This window comes from Hemicordylus capensis, chromosome 2 (assembly GCF_027244095.1).
Source record: "Hemicordylus capensis ecotype Gifberg chromosome 2, rHemCap1.1.pri, whole genome shotgun sequence".
In the NCBI taxonomy this organism is placed as follows: Eukaryota; Metazoa; Chordata; class Lepidosauria; order Squamata; family Cordylidae; genus Hemicordylus; species Hemicordylus capensis.
In genome coordinates this window covers 319,054,225-319,081,718 of record NC_069658.1, presented here as the reverse complement: position 1 = coordinate 319,081,718, position 27,494 = coordinate 319,054,225, and the positions used below count along the sequence as shown (strand labels likewise).

The 27,494-nt window shown below is 44.7% G+C and overlaps 1 protein-coding gene, 1 long non-coding RNA gene and 1 pseudogene across 8 annotated transcripts in view; 1 reads left to right on the top strand and 2 right to left on the bottom strand.

Moving 5' to 3' along the window:
- Window positions 1-27,494, bottom strand: part of SFMBT1 (Scm like with four mbt domains 1) — a 141,604-nt gene that overhangs the window by 88,471 nt on the left and 25,639 nt on the right. Inside the window, exon 3 of one of the 7 annotated variants that reach the window (XM_053296133.1) lies at window positions 11,309-11,396. The exons of the other annotated variants lie outside the window; for them this stretch is intronic. The gene's annotated coding sequence lies outside the window, so the exon portion shown is untranslated. The remainder of the gene's footprint in view (window positions 1-11,308; window positions 11,397-27,494) is intronic. 7 annotated transcript variants of the gene reach the window in all.
- Window positions 2,738-7,944, top strand: LOC128344968 (uncharacterized). Its single transcript, XR_008316147.1, has 2 exons — window positions 2,738-7,084; window positions 7,788-7,944. It is a non-coding gene; the product is annotated as an uncharacterized LOC128344968 (long non-coding RNA).
- On the bottom strand, window positions 7,850-7,948 carry LOC128348382 (uncharacterized; annotated as a pseudogene).

Sequence of the window (27,494 nt, the reverse complement as noted above, 5' to 3'; positions counted from 1 at the left end):
ATGTCAAACTGATTCAACATTACCTACTAGCCAACACTCAAGCCCACCCGATACAACTGGTTGTACAGATAAGCAGGACAAATTCAGGCTGCAATTTCACTTACTAGAGAGCAATCCCACTGAAATCGGTGGGATTGAATTCTGAGTAAACATGCACAGGATTCTGGTGTCGGACATTCGAACAACATTAACTGAATGGCAGAACCATTCTAGACTATGTTCTACTCAGGAAGAACCAGTTCCACACATTTGCAGCAGAAGCTAGGGATGAGCCCAAACAGGCTCAGGCAGCTGCAGGTGGGGAGCAGTTTCCTTAAAAACCAGGTCCTTACCTGCTCCTGTGCCAGCCTACTGCTTTTTTGGGCGCAACATTCGCTCCTCGGACTCCATCATGGCTTTTAGAAAGCTTGTAAAGACTTGGCTTTTTACCCAGGCTTTTACATAATCGTTTTTACTGCTGCTTCTGGGTGTTTTTATTTCTTGTATTGTTTTATGCCTGTTTTTATATGTTTTTATACTCTTAGCATGTTGTTTTTATTGTGTTTTTATTGTATGTTTTTAACTTTTGTAAACCGCCTTGGGGCTATATTTTAACGAAAGGCGGTATAAAAATCCAAAAATAAATAAAAATAAAATAAAAACATTCACTCTACAAAAAACCAGGTTGGACGCGGCTATGGTGCTATTCCCTGCAGCCTGCACATGGCATTGGCACATGCTTGGTCAGCATGGTGTTGCTGGCTGGCCATATGCATGCCAACACCATGCACAGGCTGCAGGGAACAGCACCACAGTTGCGTACAACCTTTTTTTGTAGAGTGAGTGTTGTGCCCAGAAAAACAGTGGGGTGGCACAGGAGCAGGTAAGGATCTGCTTTTTAAGGGAACTGTTCCCCACCTCACCGAACCAGTTCAGCTGCAGGCACCTGAGCCAGTTTGGAGCTTCCCTAAGGAGGCACCAAACTGGTTCATGCACATCCCTAGCAGAAACCAGCTATGCACAGCAATGATTGGCTACACAACTAGGCTTGTGCATTTCAATTCGGGTACAAAACGTTTTGTGTCCGAAAATGGCAATTTTGGCAGTTTTGTAACCAAAATGAAATCAACAATTAAAAAACAGATTTTTGTTTCCAAATCGAAATGACTGTGTTTCAGCCGGAATGCTTTGTTCTTTGAAAAAGTATTGCAATTGAAATTGACTTCTCTGACTCTCTCCACTCCAGCTGAGGCACTGAGTGATTAGCAGAAGATAAGATATGCAAAAAGCTGGCAGAGCTTCCCTGCTGGGCATGAATGGTTTAGTTAAGTATGTGTTGTATTCATTGTGATTGAAATGCAAACTGACCTTGCAAAGGGATTTGGAAGACAGCATTTTGAGACAGAAATACCCAAATATCTTTGGGAGCTCAATGCAATTCCAAAGCTCTTGCTAAAAGCCATGGTATAAATTGTGTGGATACACTTTTCGAGAAGCTGGTTAGGAAAGTTCTGAAATTACACAGGTTTTTCTTTCAAAAAGTTTAGAAAGAATCTCTTGACTTGTTCAGGGCTCTTTTGAAGAGCTATTTTGTTTTTCTTCTGATTTTTATGAGTTATAGTGGTGTCTAAGTTTTGTTGCCCAAGTTGAGCAGTCTAATGCAATTTAGGCCACAATGTAATTTGTTGGGACATGATGTCTAAGCCAGTGGTTCACAACTTTTGCCATTGCAGGGACAGGTCATCCACATGGGACTACAGGAGACAAAAGGAGGGGGGTGGGGAATACTCCTGTCAATCTATTGACATCCCCAGCAATCTTAGTTGCTTCTCTCTTTCTTGTAACCATGATCCATGGTTTTGCACTTTCTTAAATGCAGTGATGATCAATCTCAACAATTCTGAACAGTAGGCTGATTTGTTTGGGCTACGGTTCACTCCACTTCAATTAAATGAACATTTGAAGCTGTTCCATAGTACCAAGGCAGTTCATTGGTCTATCTTGCTATCTCAAGTGACCTGTAGTCACTGTTCCATGGGGAGGGAGGGTTTTTATTGAAAGATTGCTTGAATCCACAAATGGGTTGTGCTGCTGTGCTAGTGCCACAGGGACAGGCTCACACCTGCTGCAAAATTATCAAATAACTGTGCCAAAAAATTAAGTGTCGTTGTTGTTCATCATTCTCTTCACTCTTTCAACTTGTTTATGTGGGGCTTTAGGGGCAAAAAAGTGGTTTGGGTGGCAGTGCCCCAAGGGTGGTGCACCCAGATTCCAAATAGGGCAAAGGGCTGATTTCTTAGGAATTTTTGAGGTTTGTGTGTCTTTAAGATTTTCCCCCATAGGGAATAATGGAGGTTTCAGCAGACCCATAACTCCACCTGGGGGGCACTGGGGTGGCCTGGAGCAAGTGGTGGAGTGGTGCACATAGGGTGCCAACCACGTCCATGGGTTGCTAAACCCATGGGCTGCTGGGTTCTGTTGTTTCTGAGGTGTTCTGAGTGTAGATTCTCTGGTAGCATATTATATTTTCAATGATAAACCATGAATCTACTTTCATATGCTACCAGAGAATCTACACTCAGAACACCTCAGAAACAACAGAACCCAGCAGCCCATGGATTAGCCACCCATGGGGGTGGTTGGCACCCTATGTGCTCTACACCACCACTCGCTCTGGGCCACCCTGGTGCCCCTCAAGTGCAGTTATGGGGTTGCTGAAGCCTCCATCATTTCCTATGGGGAAGAACCTTAAAGACACATAAACACCATTATAGCTCTAAAAATCAGCCCTCTGCCCAATTCCTTTGAAATAATTCTGGCAGCTCCCTTGCCCCCACTGGGCCACCCACCCTACCCTGCTCTGGGTGGGTACCCTTACCACCCACCCTACCCTGCTCTGGGTGGGTACCCTTACCACCCACCCTACCCTGCTCTGGGTCACCCCTCCCCCTGCCCGACATGAACCTATACTTTTGCTGAAACCTCCATTATTCCCTATGGGAAAAATCTTAAACTTCAAAAATTCACCAAAAACCAGCCCTTTGCCCAATTCCTCTGAAATGTGGGTGGTATCTTCCACCCATTAGGCACTACCAACCCCACCCACTAGTTTTGCCCTGGGGCCATTTTTTAAAATCCAAAACATTTCGGATTCAGATTTTGCAATTTCGAACAAAGAACAAAATTGGGGTGTTTCGGATTGGTTGATTTTGAACAAAACACAAAATGGGGGTGTTTCGGATTCAGGCCAAAAACAAAATAGAGGGGGGGGGGAAGCACAACCCTATACACAACCCACCTTCCCCTTTGCTGAAGCAGCTTTTCAACTTTAAAGAAGTGATTAATTCATTTAACTGAATTTGTGTACACTGACTCTAAAATAAAAAGAAACAGTCTCCCCAAGACAATGGAGGGAAAGAACAAAACTGAAAACTTAAGACATTGCTAGATGTTCTACTATGCACACCCTTCATTTGCACTGCAAAAATGGTGAGAGAAAGCCAGGTTCATCTTGCAGAAGTCTGCTGTAAGTATTTTAAAGTTATGAACTCCCAGCATGCCACTCGCAAGCCTCTATGCCACCAACTTTTTTAAATCAAACTGAAGGCCAGAGTGCATGAGAAATGGAAGTATATTTTAAACACATAAAATGAATGACTAGATTTTCAAAACTTCTATAATTTCAAGTTACTTAAGCACTTTTGATTGAGTGATCTATACTTGGTTCTGAGCAATCATTTAGATGCCTGACTTGAAATTTTAATGCAAGGTTCCTATTTTTCAACACATGAGCCTCAAGACTGAGGAGTGGGGGCGGGGGGAGATACACTGAGCACATTTATGGTCTATTTCCGCAGTTTCACTGTTTATTTCAAATTGATGTTCCTGAACAGGAAATGTTATCCAAATTATATCCTCATCTTGTTCTGCTATTTATTCATACTAAGGCACCACTCAGGTGTAACCCTGCTGCTATGAAATGCTGCACCATTGCAAAATGATTTAGGAAAAGAATACCAAAGAGAACTCATTAGGCAAACAATTCTATTATTCATCGCTAAAATGGAATCAGGAAGTAAAAGTGTTAGACAAACCTCTTGCGGCACACATGTTTAAGTGATGTTCTTTGAAGATTTAATGGGGATAGCAACTCTAAACTACTAGCTGGGTGACTCTGGGCCAGTCACTTCACTCTCAGCCTAACCTACATCACAGGGTTGCTGTGAAAGAGAAACTTAAGTATGTAGTACACCACTCTGGGCTCCTTGGTGGAAGAGTGGGATATAAATGTAACAACAACCAACAAACAATGGTTGTTATAGTTACACACACACACGTAAGTTCCAGGTCAATACAACGTATATTTTAACACTACCCAATTATTTAGAAATCAAAACTGCAAAAAATACAGTGCAGTCAGTTTCATCACAAGCAAATTAGGACAACAGGATATAAAGTGTGAGAGGGCAGTGACCATGTGAAAGCACTGAAACAGGCCTTTAAAAATGTGAAAGGCTGTGTTGATTTAACTCGCAAATGGAAGCCAGAACAAGAATGGGGAAGAGGACCAAATACTTGAAAGCTATTCAGTCTGTTGTATGAAAATAATTTCACAGTTCCAGAGAACTTGAACCCAATCTGATGCCACTTTGGCACTGAGTGCTCAGAATGTCTGAAGTCTAAGACTAAATGCTGGTTCAGATTTCCCCTGCAGTTGATGAAATTCTGTGGACAATCTGTTCTGACTGTAGTATTCTATGGCTCCCTCTATCCTACATTTTAAACTTTAGTTATTACATAAATTTTTCATTGCATCTTACAAATGAAGTTAGGCCTCAGCCTATTGAATTAGACCCCCTGAAGACAAGCTCAGTTACATGTGTATATAATTGCTGGGTAGAAGAAAATATTTTGAAGCAGGCAAGTAGTTTTTAATTAATACAGTGTCATAAAATTGATGGAAATAGAAAGAATAGTTCCAACAAGATCTTTACTGCTGGAAACCCCTACAGCCTCCTCAATGGAGAAGTCTTAAGAAGACTGAACATTCCTAACAGGCTGCCTAGAATCTGCTAAGTTTAACAAAAAGCAGGGATGGAAGCCTAGTCTGACTTTCTTCTGGGTCCTCCTAATCATTCCTGAGAGTAGGCAAGGGTACAATAGAGAAACATACACAGTCCCTTGCATTCAAAACATTGATGCCAAATCACAACAGAAAACATGGAGCATATCATTTGATTGCATCAAGGTGGCAGGCAAAATAGGAGCTCCCAATGCTTTCAGCTCCTTATTCACCTCTTAAGGTGCATAAAATCAGGGCTGAAGTAAATATAGGAGGAGGTTCTCTTGGGAAGATGTAAACACTCACAGCCATACAGGATTAGGGAATGGAAAAAGCTACTTAGGTACAACATGCTTATTCCTCGGCAGGCCAGGTTGTAGATTTGCCAAGAAATCGCTTAATGTAATACCCTGGTTGCATTTTTCCTATCCTTTAATTCTGTGTGGCTGAAGGTCTGGTTAATTCATCACTTATCCCAGGATAACTAGCAATAAATTTATAGCAATAAATGTTAGTGTGCAAACCCCTATTCAGTCCGACTCACACATTATTTTGACGTGATTAATCATAAGGTGATTTTACCATGTCAGGCTTTTATGGTGAATGTTGTTTCATAAGCTCACACTCTGGTATTTCATGCTTTGCTCCAGGGTGGTAGACACCAGCTGACCAGTGGTCCCTCTAACTTTTTTCATCTCTGTGCAGAGTGAGTTTTGTTCTGGGCAGCAATATCAAGGCAATGTGTGCACACGTGCATTCAGAGTGTGGCCTTCCTAATTCAACCTGAGCGGGATCTAAAATTAACTGAGTGGACATCAGAAAACTTGTGAGCATGCACACATGTGCATGCCTTAGAGGAAACAGTTCAGCTGACACTATCTAAGGGTGCATTCAAACAAATTCACCACACAAAATAGATGCAATAAAATCACCCAGTGATCACTCTACCATATCAACAAGCCAAATGTGAATCAGGGCTCAAATAGTCAATATTTATTAGCAGACATTTGAAAGGACAGAAAACTGCTCAAAACGATTTTGTTAGATATATTATTCTCCAAGTAGTTCTGAAACTACAAGAAGGCACAGGAAATATTTTTTCACCAAGATCATTTCTGTCATTTGATTTACAATACACTGTCCTTTATAGCTGTGGTATTTCTCCATAACAGCTGATTAATACAGGCTGTAAATGAGTGATTGGTGTGAGAGCAAGAGCTACAAGCGGCCCTCATTATTAATGGTTCCATTACCCCCAGTTTCATGTATCTGCAGTCAGGAAATACATACCTGACTATGTTATTCATGGTAAAGGGTTTCGAGCAGTGTTCCCTCTAACAGGTATTCTCAGAAGTTGACTACAACTCCCATAATACCCAAGCAAAGGCTATTGTAGCTGGAGATGCTGGGAGTTGTAGTCAACAGCATCTGGGAATACCTGTGAGAGGGAACACTGGTTGAGAGGGATGTATTGGGCCAGTTCCTTAGCCCATAAGATGGAAGCTCGGGCAAAAATTGAATTGGCAGCCATGGCTTTGATCACTGTAACTGAGGCATCATGAGCTTTCCTGAGGCATCATTTGTTTTACATTTTTTTAAATCTTCTGGAATTTTAAGTTGTTCATCCCCTTCTTTGTTCATGATTGGTCCCGACACCAGTTGTGCTATTGGTGCATCCACGAGAGGCGGAGCTAGGAGAATGGAGACATTCTGTGTAAAGGAATACAATTTGTTGTGGAAGGGAATGAAAGGTCTAGAAGAGAAAGGATAATTCTATTCCACCATCACTGTACTGTGAAATAGGGGAGGAAAAGGGACAGAGGGAGGAAGGAAAAGGGAAACATTCTCATCCAGTCCCAAGTGGGGTGGAGCTACATCAGAGGGCAAAACAGCATTGATAGCTCTTCTTGACTTGCATATCAAAACCTCAAATTAAGCTGCTGAGAACAAATGAGTTGAGTTAGGTACCTGTGGAGAGGTCTCCTTGGAGAGTTCACCCTATTCTGTGTCAGAAGATGAAGCAAGCTGAGAGTCTGAAACATGGTAAGGGTCTGTGGCACTGGAAGTGAATGACTCTGTAACTGGTCTGAGAGGAATAGGGTGCCCAGGTGGGTTTGGGGCAGGCAAGGTTGGAAGGGTGGCAACAGCAGGGATAACCATAGTGGTAAGTTGAGGAGATGGTCTTTTTGGTAGAGGGCAGTGCACTCTCCGAGGATGACGCTGATGAATCAAGGCACCTTTTACAGCGGCAAGCAGGAGATTTTTGGCACAAAAATGTCGGCTTTCCAGCACAGGAATAGCATTCTGCCCTGGACTGGAATGGGGGTGGGGGGGGAGAAGAGGAAGGGACAAGTGGCGTGCTAGGGGGGCAGGGAGGAATGGGGACTACTGCAGCAGGGTGAGGAACAGGAGGAAGAATGAGCAGTTTGCATTCTTTGGCAATCAACTCGTTTAACCATTAGTTAGCGACATCATCTGGGACAGGAGGTTTTGGTATGGGCTGCTCCTGGTGGTGGTCGGGGGGAGAGTTACTCGAGCCCTCATGGGGTGTGAAGAGAGTAGGCAATAAGCAGTGTGGCTGCCGCTGCTGGCAAACCGCTTGCAAAAGCAAATGCTCACTGAGCTGAGCCACTGGGATTTTTGGCTACTTTTTTCAGGGTTTGGTCAGTGCTGCTACAGGAAGCACGTTTTGATTTCTTTGATTTCTTTCTTGTGCTGTTTTGGGTTTTTGTTTTTGTTTTGCTAGATGGGAGCTGCCTGCAGTTGCCGAAGAAGAGGAAGGCACCACGCCAGAATCCGGATGGAGAGGAAGAATTGGAGCATTTTGAGTGTCATCCTTCCACAGGGGCCATGCTAATCTTCTCTGTATCATTCCAATTTTAGTATATGTGCTGCCGAAGCGAGCACTTGGAACATTTTGCTTTAATGGTGGCTGAGTAGAATTGCCAGGGCTTCCGTGGCAGCGGCGGGGGGGAGACAACTTCTGAGAGGGAACCTTCTAAAAGCTCCCCAGTATGGGAGAGGTCTATGTGAGAAAGGCTAAAATGCCAACAAAGGAAATCAAAAGCAAAGGATAATCTCCAATAGAGCGAATTAGAATATTAAAAAAGTGTTTGGAATTTGATAACAAAATAGAAGTCAAAGTGACTCCTTTCCCACCCTGGCACGCTAGAAGTGAAATAGGAGGAGTTAATTAGGGAAAAATTGGCCTGAATACAAAGTCAGAAGGAGCTCTCTCTAAATCAGGGCTGCTCAACTTTGGCCCTCTTGCAGATATTAAATTACAACTCCCATAATCCCTGGCTACTGGCAACTGTGACTGGGGATTATGGGAAGTGTAGTCCAAAAACAGCTGGGGGCGGGGCAAGCTGAGCAAGCTCTAAACCAGGGATTCTCAACGTTGGGTCCCCAGATGTTATTGGACTTCAACTCCCATAATCCCCAGCCCCAGTGGCCTCTGGTTGGGGATTATGGGAGCTGAAGTCCATTATTATTATTATTAATTAGATTTCTATACCGCCCTTCCAAAAATGGCTCAGGGCGGTTTACAAAGAGAAATAACAAACAAATAAGATGGCTTCCTGTCCCCAAAGGGCTCACATTCTTAAAAGAAACATAAGACACACACCAGCATCAGTCACTGGAGGTACTGTGCTGGGGGTGGATAGGGCCAGTTACTCTCCCCCGGCTAAATAAAGAGAATCACCACGGTAAAAGGTGCCTCTCTGCCCAGTTAGCAGGGGTCAATAACATCTGGGGACCAAACACTGAGAATCCCTGCTCTAAACGCTGTTCCCTGAGGCAAGACAATAATGGAACTGGGGTTTTGGCGCCACCTAGCTCCTCCGGAAATCTGCTCTGAATTGAATCCTGTCTGTTTCCAAGGCATGCTGGGCACCACAAACCCTCTATTGAAGGATGACCTCCGTTACTGTGGAAAAAAACTGCTGCAGGTTTCAAGGCAGCCAAGGACCACCTCACTCTGCTGATGTGTGGCAATGCTGCAGGGGACTGCGTGGTCAAGCCCATGCTCCTGTACTGAGCACAGAACCCTCGTGCCCCGAAAGGGAAGAATAAAAGCCAGCTTCCTGTCTTCTGGAGTGCCAACAGGAGAGCATGCATGACCGCAGCAGTTTTCTCTGACTGTGTGAGCAACTGCTTTCTGCATGAGGTACAGAGATATCTAGCCTCCAAGAACCTGGCTTCCAGAGTCCTCCTGGTACTTGACAATGTCCCTGGACATCCTGAGACCCTGCAGTTCGCACAACCAAACTTGATCACCTTTTGTGGACTGCATTGACAACATCACAACATTGCTTGAGGAGATCAAATCCCAGACATGGAACACAGTCTGGAAGAAGTTGCAGCCCGGGGCAGGCACCTCTTCATCTGCTGCAGCAGTTTCCTCAAGAGCTGACAAAGTGGAGCAGATCCCCAACTTTATGTGCACCATTGGTGGAGAAGCCCTGCAAGACATCATGCCACATGAAGTGGAGGAGATCCTCCAATCCTATCAGGTGGAGTCAACAGAGGAAGACTGGGAAGACATCACCCAGGCAGCTCCTGAGAGTAAGAAAGGAGAAAGAGGAAGAGATGCTCCCCAAGCACCTCACCACAAAGGGGCTGTCAGAGATGCTGCAGCTGAGGACTGCCTTGGCAGACCGAGTCTTCGAACTTGATCCCCTGATGGAGCACAGCATCAAGTTCAAAAGGCAGCTGGAGGCTGCTTTGCAGCCCTATAAGGACAACTACTGGGCTCTGCAAAGCAAGGGGATGGTTGTTTATCACAGCTACTTTGGAAAGGTAGCTACACCCACCACCAAAGCTGTGGAGTCATCATCAGAAAGCAACACCTGCTCTTTCCATGGCTTCAAGGAGGAAGAGGAGGATTATGGCGACAATGCTGGCAGCTGATCTGCCTCTGCAGGCCCCGCTTCTGCTACATGGAGAAGTAAACACACAGGGGAGTTCAGTCTTCTTCCAAGCAGAAGCCTGGAGAGATGGAGTGCTGCTAACTCTAGCAGTGGTGTGAAGGATCTCCCTCATGAACTGGATTCTGTGCTGCCTACTCTGGCCAACCTACTGGTTAGTCAGGCCAGGGGTTTGTGCTGCTAAGTGTTCGACTTCAACTGTGGGGTGGAGAAACTCCTAGTAATACGTATTACTCGAGGAGCTGGGGACCACTGCTGGAGCCCCTGGAGAGTGAGAGAGCTGAGGTGCCCAAGGTACAGTGCTGGGCTCATTTCTGCTCTTTGGGTGATGTTTCAGTCATTTTCCGGGGCTCCAGAACCTAACCCCCCCCCACATTCCCATAAACTCAAGGTCTTGTTATTCACGGTTACATTATCCTCAGCTGTAGGCTGGAATGGAAACCTCCATGAATAATGAGGGCCACCTGTGTGTACACACACACACACACACACACACACACACACACACACACGCGCGCAATATCAAAAGCTGACAATTTAAATAAAATTCAAATAAGGCAGTCTGCATGTCATTTCCCCCTTCCATCTTTACCCAAATATGAATTCTGCAGCACTTGCAGTTTCACGGTTTGAGTCCGTACAAAAGAAAGTGAATACACTGAATCCATGCAAGGCTTTTTCCATAACTATATATAAGTGTCAAGCAAGAAATCATCGTTTTAAAGGGAGGGACAATGGGAACAACGCTGACACACATTCGAGAGAAAGCGGAGGTACCTACATACATGAGGTCTTTCAAACAGCGTTTACTCCTGCTTCACGTCTATTAGCGGGGTGTGTGTGTGGGGGGGGATTCAGATGAGGAGGGTATTTACAGCTACTTCAATATCCTGCTGTTCTTTCAGCCAGCAGCTTTCCCCCCACTGACGACTGACCCTTGATGCAGAATATAAATGTATTTCAAAAGTTGCATTTTGGGAGAGTGCTGAAAACAGTTACATGGGATACTCCAGCCTTTTTGTGGGGCCATATAGAGAGACCCACACAATAAAGTGTGAGATGGAGGTGTGGCTACCTGCTTGGGAGTGACTTTGGGGAGTGTTGGCTGCGCCTGCCCTCTCAAGTAAGTGGGCACACTTACTTCCTGCTTCCCCTCCTGCAGTCTATTCCCTGTCCAGAACTCCGCTGAACACCAATATATTTTTAAAAAATATATATTTCTAGCACTCTTGCAGCAGTGCCCAAGAACAATTTTTAAGACAAAAAATTACATGGGGGGTATTGGGGCCACCACACACACACACACACACACACACACACACACACACACACCCACCTGTATTCTCTTCACCACCTGGGCATGGGAAAGTGAGCCAGCCAATCAGAAGCAAGAGATGGTGATCCCCACCTCCTCTACAACCCTCCTGGCCAAACAAAGGTGGGATGGAGAAGGAAACAAAAGTAAGAAAACCCATATTAATACATAATAAGTAATTCTTTTAGATGAAGCTGGAGGCTCTGGAGTTTTAGATAATTATCACCATCTGATAAATTGCATCCAGGAGCATTTTTGTCAGGGCAGCTTAGGGAGCTCTTCTCTTAAACCCAGGTCCAGAGAGTGGTTTGACCATAATTGCCGAGTGGCGAGAAAGGGCTGGTTGCAGCTTTTAGAGCTTCTCAGCAGCACCCTAGGATGACATCAAAGGTCAGTTCGCAGGCTGAGAAGAGGAAGCATAAAGGCCTTCCAAAGGAAAAGAAAGCATTGGCCGTAAGATGCCTGTGGAAGGACCTCTTTGAGGCAGCTAATGGTGCCAATGACTCCAAGTTTTGGCACTAAGTGAATGCACAATGATGCACTTATTCCCTTAATGCCAGCTGTGCAGTACCTATGAACGATTGGGTGATTCATTTTAGTGATCTTTATAATCTCAGGAAGCTCCCTTCAGTCCCTGGGAAGCTGGATTTTAGCTCTGTTCTGAGATGGCCACCAGTTACGGAATTGGAGGTGGAAAAATTAATAGGTGAAATGAAAACTGGTAAGGCCCCAGGATATGATGGTATTAACCCTGCGGCTATTCAATTGGATATTGAATGGTGGGCCCCTGTGCTGGCCAGGCTTTTCATCTATATAGACTCCACCGGACAAATTCCAAGAGTGGGGTACAGCTGTTATAGTGCCAATAAGGCACGGAGAAGTTCTCTGTCTATCCAGAGATTTTTCTAGTCTAAAGGAGGTGAGATCATTTCGGCTGCCTTGAAATTATTTGTGGCCAGAGTTAGGAGCCAGCTATTATATGGGGTGCAACTTGGTCCTTTTCCCTCATACAAGTCTATGGATGTGGTTCAAAATGACTTCCTTAGGGCTCTACTTAGAGTACCTAGATGCATCTCCAATGCATTGTTAAAGTTTGAGCTGGGTGTTCTAAAGATCGAGGTCTGGGCCTGGTTGTCTATTTTGACCTATTGGTTTAAAGTCAGATTTTTCCCCCGAGGATGGATTTCTCTTATCTTGGCTGATGTATTCCAGCCCACTTGTGCTGGGGCTATTCAAGACAAAATTGTGTCCTTGGGTCTGTCTATGGACTACCTGGTCTTGTTAAGTTATGACCAGGCCAGGCAGATCCTGAAGCAAAGACTCTTGGACTTTGAAATTCAACAAGAACTCTCCCGAATCCCATATTAATATATAGTAAAGGCAGCAATGTGAATGTCCCCAGTTTACTCTGATTTATGCTTATTCACATTTGTATGCACATTATACTTTCGTCCTAACTTACACCACTTCCTCCTGCAGTAAAGCTCTCAGTCTGGGAAACCTCAAGGAGTGGGAATCCCTGACAATCAGTTTTCACTTCTATGGTGTATGCAGATCATGCCCTTTTTTCATGAAAGGGGAATGCACAGCTGCAACAGCAGCAAGGGTCATGGCTGCCACGGCAACCAGGTCCTGTCCCCCTCCCCATGTATTTACTGAATGCAGGGAGAGGTTAGACTGTTTTAATCTTTCAAAAGAAAACTAAGAGTATAACTATAATGCACAGTCACTGGTCAGTGCAACATCAACCTTGGCGGGGACATAAAATCTGAAAATCAAGGGGTGGGGAAGAAACAGACACAGGCTTCGATTTCAATATTCCTTGGCCCAGTTTTGAATTCTGGAGGAAAGATTCGAGTTGCAGCTACTAAAAATCTAAGGCAACATTCACAGCTTTTAATAGACCAAAGTGAATGCGGCCCACCAAGCTCCACATGGTAGCACACCAGGGCCTCAATAAGCCATCAGTCTTTTCTGACCAACCCTGAACAGCTTGGGCCCAGGGTATTTAAGAGAGCGCCGCCTACTTCATAAACCCTATCACCTACTAAGATCATCGGGGGAGGTCCGGCTGCAGATGCCACCAGCTCGTTTGGGGGCAACCCAAAACTGGGCCTTCTCTAGGGTTGCCCTGAGGCTCTGGAACACACTCCCAAATGAAATCAGAACATCCCCATCTCTGGTTGTTTTTAAACGACATTTGAAAACACACCTGTTTCATCAGGCTTTTAGTTTATGATGTGTTAAAATTTTATTTATGGTAATTTTAATCTGTTTATATGACGTTTAGATTTTGGTTTGATTAGATTGTGAACCGCCCTGAGGTTGTATATAGGGCGGTATATAAACACAAAAAATAAACGAATTAATGAATTTCTGTACCATTGTGTCCAGCGGAGTCTTCCCTCATCATGCATTCTGGCATCCTCTCTAATAAAACGCTTGGTGTCCGTCCGTGGACGGACACCAAGCGTTCGTTCGTGCCTGGCCTGTTCTGGGCATGCGCGAAGAGCCAGGGAGACACAACTGCCAGCACCTGGCGGCCATCTTGGGTGGCCAGAAGCGGCCGCCCCGAAGAAGCTGGGTAAGTGGCGGTGGGGGACACTGGCTGAGGCGGCGGCGCGGCCAAGGCGGCGGTGGAGCCATGGCCGTGGCCTGGCCACGCTGCCGAAGCCGGGTGGGGGGAGGAGGCGGCGGGGGAAGCCGGCCGAGGTGGTGGCGGAGCCGCCGCTGAGGCCTGGTGCCGCCGCCGAAGCCGGGCAGCTTGGGGCCCTTGCCCGGCCGGGGAGACCGGCCGCGGCATAGAGGCTGGCGGCGGCGCCACCACAGCCGATAACCGCCCTCCCAGCTGCCCGACTTCCCCTTCCCCGCACCCCCCCAAAGGAATAAGGGCCGCCGCAGCCGAAAACCTCCCTCCCACTCTCCCAGCTGCCCGATTTCCCCTTCCCCGCACCCCCCCAAAGGAATAAGGGCCGCCGCAGCCGAAAACCGCCCTCCCGCCCTCCCAGCTGCCCGAGCCCTCCTCACCCGAGTCAGCCCGCAAGAGCCAGGCTGAGTGAAAGCATGTTTTCCAAAGGTTAAGAGAGGAGCTCGCGAACAGAGCTCCTCTCTGTGCTAAGCCTCTTCCCGAACTGGTGTCGCCGCCCAAGCACCAGTTCAGGAAGAGGCTTAGCACAGAGAGGAGCTCTGTTCACGAGCTCCTCTCTTTACCTTTGGAAAACATGCTTTCACTCAGCCCGGCTCTTGCGGGCTGACTCGGGTGAGGAGGGCTTGGGCAGCTGGGAGGGCGGTTTTTGGCTACTGCGGCAGCCGCGGAGGCCCTTATTCCTTTGGGGGGGTGCAGGGAAGGGGAAGTCGGGCAGCTGGGAGGGCGGGAGGGCAAATTTGGGCCCCTTCCCTTCCTAGCGCCTGTTATTCAACGGGCTAAAATTTACTTGTTTAGAAATAATGGCTTATTTGCCACACAGACTGTTCTCAAATGCCCACAATGACTTCGGCATTAAAACACAAGGTGTGTGACACTGCCAAGAACTCTCTTGCCAATGCGCAAAATTGCACAACTGCACTCCTGCTGTGTACCACCACAAGAAATAATGGTCAGTGTTGTGGAAGTGCTATTATGCAATTTTATGTATCAGTGCAAGAGTGCAGGCATTGTTTTAGACACCTGCATCAGTGTGCAGTAACTGAGAACAGTTCTGTGTTACTCTGCATGGAAGTCAGCCAATATAACTCGAATCTAGAAATTTAATATACCTCACCATCTAGACAAGAGCTGAAACAACCCAATGTATCCACCACCCTGCTCTTTGTTGAAGTTCATTAATTGGCCCCTTACTCCTCTGCTGCTCTTTATGGGATACACGGACAAATATTACTATAGGAATGATAAGAGACATGCAAAAAGGGAATGCAATATTTAGAAATGTAGGCTATGGGTCTTATCAACAAATAAATTGATTTGTGAATAAAGATTACTATCTATCTGCCAATTCAAGCAATAAGCTTGATGAATAACCAGTGTCAGATTTAGGCACAAGCTAAACTAGCTACAGCTAAGGGCCTCATATTATGAAGAGCCTCTAAATACAATACTAAAATGACTAAAATTTCAATTATTTTCATTCAAATGTATTTTCATTTAAAAGGTATTTCTAATGCAAATACTGGTTGGTATCCAGAGTAGTAGTGTGGTGGCAGAATACAAGAAGTTACACTGCTCTACAATGCTGTGTAATCATGGGACACATACAAGATGGTGCAACACATGATAATGGATCATGCTACTACACGTGGCAAAACCTGTTAAAGTCATCTGCCAATGCAAGAACTGGAATAGACATTCCTTTCTTTGCATATCATTGTGCTACAACAACAACAACAACAACTATTTATATATTGCTTTTCAACAAAAGTTTCCAAAGTGGTTTACACAGAGAAAAAACAAATAAATGGATCCCTGTCCCCAAAGGATTCACAAGTGGTTTATGAGGAGAAAAAAATAAACAAAATGGATCCCTGTCCCCAAAGGGTTCACAAGACAGACACCAGCAACAGTCGCTGGAGGTGGATTAGGCCAGTTACTCTCCCCTTGCTAAATAAAGAGAATCACCACATTAAAGTGTGCCTTGGGGTAGCTCAATAGCTTTACCCTAGTACATAACCAGCTTGGATGTAGGCCACTTCCTCTAGTAGGCGAACAGATGGTGATGTAGCATTCAAGGGAATTTGCTACTTCTCCCTATGTTCAGTCTGGCTAAATTTCACTGACACATTTGAACCAAGGACTTATGCCACCTTTCCCATTTAGGCTCGATTTTTCACATCTAGTTCCTTCCTACTCCCAATACGTGAAAAGGGAAATGCCAGGTGTTCAAGCTGGTTCAGGAAAGGCTGAAGAACAAGAGACATCATTGTTGATTCATGCTAGATAATTGAGAAAGCTGATTCACGCCGGATAATTGAGAAAGCTAAAGAATACCAAGAAGTCAATATGTGCTTTATTGACTACAGAAAAGCCTTTGATTGCCTCAACCATGTCAAGTTGTGGAATATCCTAAAAATGGGCGTCCCAGAACATCTCATTGTTCTCATGAGAAACCTATACACAGGACAGGAAGCCACAGTCCTGACAGAACATGGTGAAACAGACTGGTTCCAGATCGGCCAAGGAGTAAGACAAGGCTGTATATTTTCTTCTTATTTATTCAATGTATATGCTGAACATATTCTGAGAGAAGCTGAATCGGAAGATGAGTGTGGTTTTAAAGTTGGAGGAAGAAACATCAATAACCTGTGCTACGCTGATGACACCACTCTGATAGCGCAGAATGCGGATGATCTGCAAGCTCTAGTAATGAAAGTCAAGGGGCACCGTGAAAAAAGAGGAGACTACAACTAAATGTAAAGAAAACTAAACTAATGACAATGGGTACAGCAACCAGCCTCAGAATTGATAATGAAGATACTGAAGTGGTAGATAGTTTGTCTTTTAGGATCAACCATCAACAGTAAAGAATCCAGCAGTCAAGAAATATGCCGCAGACTAGCACTTGGTAGGTTTGCAATGAAGACCTTGGAGAGGATATTTAGTTGCCGTGATGTGTGCATACCTACAAAGATTACAATCGTTTGGACAATGGTTTTCCCTGTGACACTCTATGGATGCAAAACCTGGACTTTGAAGAAGCAAAATAGAAAAGTATTGACGCTTTTGTACTTTGGTGCTGGAGAAGACTTTTGCGGATAACATGGACAGCCAAGAAAACAAACAAATGGATCACAGAACAAATCAATCCAGAATTTTCACTCGAGGCACAAATGACAAGGCTCAAACTATCATACTTTGGACACAGGTGAAAACTCAGCTCCCCTGAGAAGTCCATAATGCTGGGAAAAGTTGAAGGAAAGAGATAGAGAACGACTAGCAGCAAGGTGGGTGGACTCAATTACGACAGCAATGAATGCACCACTGAGAGACCTTAAAGGCCAAGTTGAAGACAGATCATCCTGGAGAGAATCTATCTATGCGGTCACTAAGAGTCAACACCGACTTGATGGCACTTAATCAAAAGCATATTGCCTCTCTAATATAAGGCTCCACTCTCAAAGATTCTGAACACCCCACCCCGGGGGAGGAAACAGCAGTCAACCCTCCACCAGAACATGTCAAAGGTTAAATACACAACAATCCTCCCCAGAAAACCTAGGTTCTTTTTACAATGTTCCTCTTAATCCCCTTTCTGTAGCCTCTTCTCTCACACTTCCTGGTGTCAACAACATCATCTCCAAATAATTCTTCTTTGGAGTTCTCATTTTAGCAACATGTTCATTTCTCAGTAAACACAATTAAAGGAAGCCGAAACAGAAAAAGGACAGAGAAGACAGAGAAATTGAATTTATAGTCCAAGTTCCTCTGCATCCCAGCCTGCAAGTAAATTCCACAGAATGTAGCTCCCCATTTTCTGTACTCCAAGATTTTATGTTTACCAGTCCTTTCCAAATGGACTATTAGAATAAAACCCGTTTTATAAACTTTACCACATTCATCCTCACACAGTGTTGCCAGTTTTAATAGAGTTCCTGCAAGCTTAAAAGCAGAAAATTGTAGCAGATATGGCTGCAGTAGCAGTCAAAATACACCTACAAAAATTCTGTCCCTCTACTTTTCTACCAGTCCTTCCAATAGCTGCAGGCAAGGCATTACAATTCCAGTTTAAGGGAAGGAGGATGCACAAGTTGTATGAATATGACAAAAAGAAATGGATGGGGATACAGGAAGCATACAGAGACCCCATTCCTCCCAACAGCCCACAGCACTGTCATGTGCACATGTGAGCCAGGGGAACAGCCAAACCACCCAGGGTAAAGACTGTTCCTATCTCATCCCACCTGAGTCCTTGCTGCAGCTTGCAGCTGTTGTGCAGAAAATATAATGGCAGACAGGGGCCACTCTTACATCTGTGACAAAGGGAGAAGCCTTGCCCGCTGCAATTGCCAGCTGCTGCCAGGTTGCTTCTGTGTACAATTCTTTTCTAGGAGCTATTTATTTACATTAGACCTCTTGCAGCAGTAGCAGTCAAAACATCCAGGACAGGATGAAAACAACAAATACTTATATACCGCTTTTCAACAAAAGTTTCCAAAGCTGTTTGCATAGAGAAATCATAAACAAGATGGATCCCTGTCCCCAAAGGGCTCACAGTCTAAAAAGAAACATAAGACAGACACCAGCGACAGTCACTGGAGGTACTGTGCTAGGGGTGGATGGGGCCAGTTACTCTCCCCCTGCTAAATAAAGAGAATCACCATGTCAAAAAAGTGCCTCTCTGCCCAGTTAGCCTATTTCCATCTTGTCACTCCAGCCCTTGCCAAAACCAGGAACAGCTGCAGAGAATAAATGAGGAGGGTAACTACAAGCCCTTTGCCTCCCTGCAAGAGGAGTTCCACTTACTCCCATCCAGGGCCTCACACTATATGAAATTGAAACATAGTATATCTGCTCAATTCGGACCCAACAACCTGGCAGCCCCAGCATCTCCAGATATATTAGTGCATGCTATTAAGATGTCCCCTCTTTCAAAACTAAATATCTGTATGCCTTCGTGCATGGAGACATGGACCCTGGATTGGATATAGGGACAAATGGAACCTGGAACTTATACATAAACTGTCGCCAGCACAATGGCAAGATATTTTAGGTAGCGTTAAATGTAGCTCAATGGATCTTGAATTGGGCCTTATCCAACGGAAGATTATTTTTATGGCATATTGGACCCCTCTACATCTTAAGTGATTAAAAATGGTCTCAAAGAGTAATTGCTGGAGATGCAACAATCCTCACACCAACTTAACACATATGTTCTGGGACGGTCCCATAGTTCAAAGATTTTGGAGAGAGGTTATTGCGTGTATTAATTTAATGATGGACTTCATCCCTTGCACTGAAGGATCTGAACGCAGTACTGGAGTATATCCCAACTGAGTGGGGACTAGAATCAGGTCCAAACAAGCTTACTGGTAACCAAGAGATTAATATGCGGCAATGGAAATCTCCCCCTCCCCCTAGGAGTAAGGAATGGGTGCATGATCTACTCGAGTTAGCAGCACATGAAAAATGGGCCCTCATAAAAGTAAATAAACTGGATAAATGGAAATATGGGATAACTTTACAGAAGTATTCTTAGAATAATTTTAAAAACCCTTTCTGATTTACCCACATCTATTGGTGCAACGGTGTGTATCTCCTTTTCTTCTCTCCCTCCCCTTCTGCTCCCCCCTCCTTCTCTCTCTTTCATTTCCCACCTCCCCTCAAGCCAGTGCAGCATGCAAAGGCTGGCTAGGGGAAGGAAAGTCAGGCTCGGGGATGGAGCGGAGGAGAATGGGGAAAGGAATGGGGAACATCTGTAAAATACAAAATGTCAAAACACATTAAAAAAAATTAAAAATCTCAAAGAAAAAGAAAAAAGGGGGAAGGAGGAGAAGGGAAAAAGAAGGGAGATGGCAGCTGATGACTGTTCTTGCAGTCCAAAGCACCACCCCCTGAAATCTGTCAGCTGTCAGGTTCTTCCTGGTGGCCAGCTTCTCGGAGATTATTTAAATCAGGCCTCCTACAGCTTTAAGAATCAATAGTAGCCACTACCAAAAAATTGATCTTTATAAAAATATTTTAAATTGTGTGTAAACTGCCAAACACATTGGCCAGAAAGGTGGTATACAAATAAATAATACATAAATCAGGACTCTTACCGAGCCTAAGGCAGTCTTACTCATATAGTCACTGTATCACTAAGATTCACTTGTACTAAAGTAAGCTTTGTTAAAAAAGAAATGGCTGCCATTACTTATGTCTCACAATTACATAAAAATGCTTTAAAATAGTACTTTAAAGCAGAGCATCTGCAAAAGTTGTATTTTATCCAAGAAAAATCTGTTCCTGAACCCAAAAAATAAAATTGTCAGCTTTGAAAATGCAAAGCAAGTTGGAGAGATTACATTATTTGTTAGGTGTTTTCCTCTACTCCAGTTTCCTCAATAATTCAAATACTTTTTTTAAAAAAAGGGTATTTGTGTGTGTGAAAAGGGTTTAAGCCTCTCAAGCAGTGTTCCCTCTAAGGAGTGCACATGTGCGTGCGCTCACAATTTTTTTTTTTAATGTTCACTCTGTTAATTTTAGATCCCGCTCAGGTTGAACCCTGCTGTCAAGAGGCTAGAAAATGTGAGAATTTTCATTCCCAGTGCAGACAGTAAATGTAGTCATCCTTTCATACCCACCAACCAGTGTTCCCTCTAACTGCAATTCCCAGATGTTGTTGACTAAGCTCCCCCAAATCCTCAAGCAAAAGCCATTGCAGCTGGGGATTCTGGGAGCTGTATTCAACAACATCTGGGAATTCCTGTTAGAGGAAACGCTGCCACCAACTATATCTGTATGGTTTCACATAGTTATGGAAGACATTTATTAACTGGTTTACAAGAGATCTATAACTACTTATCTTCAGTAATTTAGGACATGTTCTTGACAACAATATAAGAGACATTCATCTCTGGACCTCTTCTCTTGAATTCTTTCTGTCACAGCTATTACAGCTGGCACACTGCAACATGCCAGGCATGTGCATGTTCCATGTTCTCATGGGAAATGGAGACCCTCCCAAAATTGCACCTGGCAGCTAGTGCCCTGCTCTCTTTTGACTTATAGATCTGGCCTTGAGGTAGCTTTCTGAAGGCGAGAGTTATACAGCTAGCCTATGTGGAGCATTCTTTGCTTGGGCAAAGGGGAAAAGACCATGCATGGCCTAACTATTTAACTTCTAATCTATTTATTCCAATCTAAAAATTGGCCGTGATGCCCGCTTTTTAATACAGACCTAAAGTTAAGGTTCTCCAAAACCACAAAGTTTCATTCATTATTTGTATTGCACCCCTAGAGTTGCAAACCACTGGCTTAGCTACTCTAGCGCAACATGGGTTCTAGGCAGCCTAAAACTAAAGATAAGCCATCATAAATTTATTGAATTTCTATACTGCCCGACATAGACATCTCTAGGTGGTATACAAATTAAAACATAATATAAAATATAAAACATTTAAAATTGATAAAACACAGATAAAAATCACAATAGATAAAAACACATTAAAATTAAAATTTCAGTTAAAAGCCTGGAAAAACAGGTACATCTTCAGGGTCCTTCTAAAAGCAAATGGAGAAGGAGATGCTCTTATTTCAGCAGGGAGTGTGTTCCAAAGCTTTGAGGCAGCCACAGAGAGTTGCCACCAAATGAGCTGGCAGAAACTGTAACTGGACCTCTCCAGATTATCTTAATAGGTGACAGGGTTCACAACAGAGAGGGCGCTCTCTTAAGTACCCTGAACCTAAGCTGTTAAGGGCTTTATAGGTAATAACCAGCACTTTGTATTTCTTTCGGAAACATAGCCAGTGCAGTTCTTTTAGAATCAGTGTTACATGGTCCCTTCGGGTAAACCCAGAGACCAATCTGGCTGCCACATTCTGTACCAATTGTAGTTTCTAGACTACATACAAAGGCAGCCCCACGTAGAGGGCATTACAGTAGTCAAGCCTAGAGGTTACCAGCATATGTACCACTGTTTTAAAGGTCATTTGTCTCCAGAAATGGATGTATCTGGCGTATCAGCCGAAGCTGACAAAAAGCACTCCTGGCCACAGCCTCAGCCTGAGAAACAGGGAGAGTTTGGAATTCAGGAGCACTCCCAGATTATGAACCAGATTTTTTTTTTGGCCGGGGGGGGGGGGGGGTAACCTCATTCAGAACAGGCAGATCTGAACCATCTCTCGGATCCCGACGCCCTACATAATGAATTCTAGAGTCAAACAATTTTCTTGTTGAAGTACAATACTGCCTACAGAACATATTTTGTTAATGGAAATAAGTTGAGTGTTACTAGCGCCTTGGAATGAACAGTCATTCAGGCAAAGGCATTTTCTCCCCTTCACACACACAATGGAAAACTTCCAATACAATGGTCAATGGAGCACTTCCCCACTGGATCCTACGCATATCCTCTGCAAGCTCTTGGGTTATAGAAACCCTTGTTACTCCAATATACATATTATTTTGAACACTGTCCCACCCACATCCCTGGTTTCCCTCTTCCCTGCATTTTCAAAACAATTAGAATATACATTATTGATAGATCTTTGTCAAACTAGTTCTTACATCAACTGTGTGTGCAGGCCACTATTTTTATTTTAAAGACAAAACACCCAATGCTGAAAGTGAGTAAATTGCATTAAAAAATAATAATCCTTGGTTAAATAAATATTTGAATGAAAGTCAGTCATCTAGATTCACAACTGACTAGACCACAGTCCTCTCTCTTGCCCAGTTTCTTCAGCAGAGGTCTACTAATTCAGCTGACAAGGAGGACTCTGGTGACTTCCTGCCTTGGAATGAAATGAGAAACTCTTCCCCCAATCAGGATCATCCTCATCCATGAATTGCAATGAACTGGGAGGGGCCTCTCACTTTGTGCTGGGTGGGGGGAGTCACCCCACCCTTCTTTTAGTCTTCTGGCATACACAGAAAACTCGCAAGAAGGAAAGAATATTTTTTCACATCATACTGGACTATGGAGAGAGACAGAAGCCATGATCTATATTGCTGCTTCTGAGAGTCTCCAGATCGCAGTGCAAAGTGAGATTGACCCCTGTGCCTCCCATCCCACTCTATTCCATGCCAGAGGACTAGAGGAAGTGGGGATTATGGTCAGTGGCAACTACAAATAATGGCTGGTTATCAGAATTCATAGACTTCTCTTCTTGTTTTATTGTGTTTTAGTATTGTTGTATTGGATATGTTTGTTATTTCTATTTCTGCTGGCCAATGGCTGTAATAAAATTGATGATGACGACGACTTCTCTTCAAGGTAGAATGAGTAGTGAAAAATGCTAAGATAACATCTAAATGACAGCCATGAGACCATATCCTCAGAGACACACCTGAACCTTGTTCTATTTAATGTGAGGTTCTCTGTCTCCTTCCCTGACACAAACTTTCTTTGCCCATCCAAGATTTGTGATTTGGGCAAATATCCCTTAGCTCCAGCCCCGTAACAGCTCTGATATGTAGCAGTGAACAAAGAGTAATGATTCAATGACGTCTTCAGATTTCCAAGGAAAGACTGGCCCTTGCTGTGGCTATCTGTGCTATAGAACGTATTTCTCATATTCTATAGCGTAGAATCAACACAGTTAACAATCAGTACAATATGACCTTGCGTAATCCCAGCACTTAGTTTCTTCCATAAAAATCAAAAGGACTCCATACATGATGTCTTACTATTTCTAACTCTTGCCATGAAGAACTAGCAAACTCTCTGAACCATTTCAACATCACTGCCCACTTCCCACTGCTTCTCAAACAAGAGTATTTTTTGGACTAAACAGTCAAGCCTCTTAGAACCAGCATTCCCTCTAAGGCATGTGCATGTGTACGCACTCACACTTTTTTTTTTTAATGTCTGCTCGGTTATTTTAGAACCCGCTCAGGTTGAATCAGGATGGTCCCACTCTGAATGCACATGAGCACACATTGCCTTGATACTGCCACTCAGAACAAAGCTCATTCCGCACACAGATGAAAATAATTAGAGAGAGAACTGTTTCAAACTCTCACAACTCCACAAGCAGACAAACACTACAGAACTCTGTTTGTTCTTGACGTTTTCATCTGTTAAAGCCTGTTGCTTTGAAAACATTTATTGATAACTGAAGCCCAGTCACGTTCTGTGCACAAGATAATGAATTGCTGTAAAGTTAAGACAAATTTTAGTTTAACCAGAGCTGTCAAAAATAAAGCCTTGGGTTTGTAAGAGGACCCGTTAGGTGATTTCCAGTGTGTTCTGCAGTACCCCTACTGCCAAACTCCACAAGAGAGGGCAAGGAAGTTGATATCCTTTATAGAGTAAAGGGATCGACTCACTAGCGGTCGCCACACAAACTACAGCACCCCTTCTCCCTTATTCCCTCTATACTATAGCAGTCAAGAATATGATGAGTAAAAGAATGATGTGCAGCAATTTAAGCTGAGGAGTTCACATTTTCACTGAAAACATTATAAGTGCAGCCCCTGGGCACTTACTGGATTAAGAATTTGGCCCTTCTGCTTATTTGCATTTGACATCCCTGCTTTATCACAGCCCGGCTGCATTAAAGTACTCTGTTTAATCAACTCCTCAAAATTAAGCACTTACTACTATTCAAGGCAGGCTTCATAATAAGCATACTTGATTTCATTTGTAGCATCTAAATGGTGTCTACATCTTGCAAAGTGTTACATTAAAGTTGTATTTGCCCAAATGGCTTGGTGCCTGGTTGCACATAATTCCTGGCCCAGCAGTTGCATGCTGGTCATCCTAGTTTCAGACAGGGGTCTAGAGAAGCTCAAGAATCAGAGTCAGTTGGGGTAAACACCCATTGTGCTGAGGCTTTCTGAGGGTCAACTGCCCTTTAACACCAGTGGTGGAAGAATGAATAATAATGCACCTTGATCAATTAAATGCTGCACAACAAGAGGCTGGGCAATCAAGAGGCTGGATTGTAAGTGAATTCTCACAATTCTAATAAGGCAGAACAAAAGGGGGAAGGAGTCAGACAAGCGGGTGCAAAGGGAAAAAAGAAGCACTGCTAGAGTATTTGAAGGAGATGAGAGGTCTATATAGCCTCTCCCACACCTTCCCAGGGCCACTTCCTGGTGTGACCAGAGGAAGGCAAGAAAGAAAACCCCTAGGCCAGGGAGCTCTTGTCCTCAGCTCTTGAAGAGACCACCAGTGACCAGAGACAAGGCTCCTTTGTAAGTCTTCTAGAACATGTTTGTTTATTTTTTGTGAACTGTTCTGTGTGCCTCGGTCAAAGCAGAAAGGTGGTACCTAAAGGCAATAAAGAAATATCCTGAGACAAGGCATTCCTAAGAAATGAATCCACACATTAAAAGACTGCTGAACTGGGAGTCAGAAGATGACTCTGGACTGGACTGGCAATTCTGAAGAATGCTACGTTATCTGATGAAGCATTTGTTTCTTGCCTGCAGTCTGGCTAAAAATGGGACAAATAGAGTTCTTCCTCATCTTGGCTTTCAACGCCAGTTCTGGCAGGAACACAAATCAGGCCCTGTTGACACCTGCCAAGGACAAGGGCCTGAACATGTACCCAGATAACATGATTGTTAGTGCTGAGTTCTGATCATCCAACCTGCACAATCATTTTTTTGCATAGAGCAGCAACCGCAAGATGACTTTTCTCTATCTTGTTCACTTTCTTCTGAATGCAACCCCTCAAGCAGAGAAAGGAACAATGGTCTTACCATGAAGGTACTTTTTCCCTGAAGTAGGAGGTCCTCAGGACGGTGATGGACTGAGCATGCCCAAGACAGGACTGGAACACGTGATTTTGTTGGAGGCGTGGTCATCTCCCCAGTTCCAGGGCTGTTGAGCGAGGAAGGAGAGTGCCAGGATAGAGAGGAATAAAGGGAGAGAGCTCTGCGGCAAGAAACAACATGTTATAGTGAACCATTTAAAGATTGAAAGGTAAAAAAGGTAATAGTGACTAGTTACCCTGAAAGCAGTCTCAAACGGAGACCCTCGAACCCATCCCTCTGAAATAAAGAGGAGAGCAAGAGCAGTGATATAGCGGCGCTCCCAGTGAGGGAACCCCGTCCCACCCAGAAGAATACATCCGGGCGGGGCTGAGGACCTCCTACTTCAGGGGAAAAGTAACTTCACGGTAAGACCAATGTTCCTTTTTCCCCTGAGTAGGAGGTCCTCAGGACGGGACATGCCCAAGCTGGTCTGAGAGGTCCCGGGATGGGAAGATGTATTCAAAGGACCTGCTGGAGGACCGTGCGCCCAAAGGCTGCATGGTCCTGAGAGAAATCTGAGATTTTATAATGTCTGATGAAAGGCGTGATAGATGTCCACGTCGCCGCCCTGCAGATTTCTGTCAAAGGGATGTGCGTGGCGAAGGCCGTAGAGGTAGCCATGCTGCGGGTCGAATGAGCAGTCACTCCTCCCGGTATAGGCAGGTGGAGGGAAGAGTATGCCAGTCGTATACAGGATGTGATCCATCCGGCTAACGCTGCTTTGGAAGACCTCGTGCCCAAGAATGAGGGGTGAAATGAGATGAACAGAGCATCGGTCCTACGAATGGTCTTAGTGCGACGAATGTAAGTACGCAGGGCTCTGCGTACATCTAGCTTGTGCCAGAGTCTTTCTTTTGTGTGCACTGGCGATGGGCAGAACGAAGGTAGGACGAGAGGCTGAGATCTGTGGAAGGATGAGTTAACCTTCGGGAGGAAGGTAGGGTCCAGGAGCAGCACTACAGAGTCAGAGTGGAACGTACAGAACTCTTTTCGCACCGATAGGGCCGCCAGTTCGGAGACTCTGTGGGCCAAGGTCACAGCTACCAAGAAGAGGACCTTAAATGACAGGACCCGAAGAGGAATGGAGGACAGCGGCTCGAAGGGGTCCTTGGTAAGGGCGTTCAGGACGCGATTTAGGTTCCACGTCGGGAAACGTCGGATGGGTGAAGGGGCAATGTTGGATGCGCCTCGCAGGAACCGTGACAGATGTGGATGAAGAACTGAGTGACCCGAAGAGTTGGAGGAAATCTGTAGAACCGAGGCGAGCGCCGACGCTTGACGTTTCAGAGTGCTTGTACGTAGGCCTAAATCTAAACCCGCCTGGAGAAAGTCCAACGCTTCAGGAACCCCTGCGGAGAGTGGATCGGTGCCGTGGGAGTGCGCCCACCGCACGAAGGCCGACCAGGTGTTCTGATAAATATGAACAGTTGAAGGATGACGGGAAGCCAGGATAGTATCCTGGACTCGCTGTGGGTAACCCTTGGCCTCTAGGAGCGCGCGTTCAACCTCCAGGTGGACAGCTGGAGCCACTGGGGGTCCAGGTGGAGTAAGGGTCCCTGGCGTAGCAGGTCCGACCGGGCAGGTAGGTGCCAGGGTGGACAGGCTGCGAGGTTGAGAAGATCGGGGAACCATGGATGACGTGGCCAGAAGGGAACCACTAGAATGAGTTCCGCCTTTTCCACTACGAGTTTTTTGATGAGCTTTGTTATGACTGGAGTGGGAGGGAAGGCATATAGGAGACCGCTCGGCCACGGGGAGTGTAGAGCGTCGGTTGCTTCCGCTTGAGGAGTGTGAAATCTGGAAAAGAATTG